The following is a 423-nucleotide window of genomic DNA, read 5'->3' as shown; positions in this document are numbered from 1 at the left end:
GGTTGGGCTGGGTCCGCTGAGGGCGGAGGTTACAATTTTGGCCCAGGAGCCGTAGTAAATTCAGAATTTGATTTTTTTTTATCGTTGTTTGTTATAAATATTTTGGGAATTATGAAAATAAGTGAATTAGGATTCAAATTGAAGATTATTAAATGTATCAGCCATTAGTTTATAATTAATTTTCAGTTACTTTAGGAGTTATTGCAAATAAACCGAAGAATATACAGTCATATTCAGCGATATCAGGGACACAGACCTTCAGATAGTAGTAAACTATTTTATATCCTTAAAAAAAAAATTCCATCCTTATAGATTACGGATTCGTATCCGTATGACAGAAATTGATTTAAAGTTACTTCCAGATTCAGCTAAATTTTAAACTATTTTTACTAAACTATTAACCAAGTGAGAGCCCCAAGTGAT

Source organism: Halyomorpha halys, unplaced genomic scaffold (genome assembly GCF_000696795.3).
Source record: "Halyomorpha halys isolate HHAL.00 unplaced genomic scaffold, Hhal_1.1 Scaffold362.1, whole genome shotgun sequence".
NCBI classification, from domain to species: domain Eukaryota; kingdom Metazoa; phylum Arthropoda; class Insecta; order Hemiptera; family Pentatomidae; genus Halyomorpha; species Halyomorpha halys.
Note: the sequence above shows the minus strand (reverse complement) of the source record.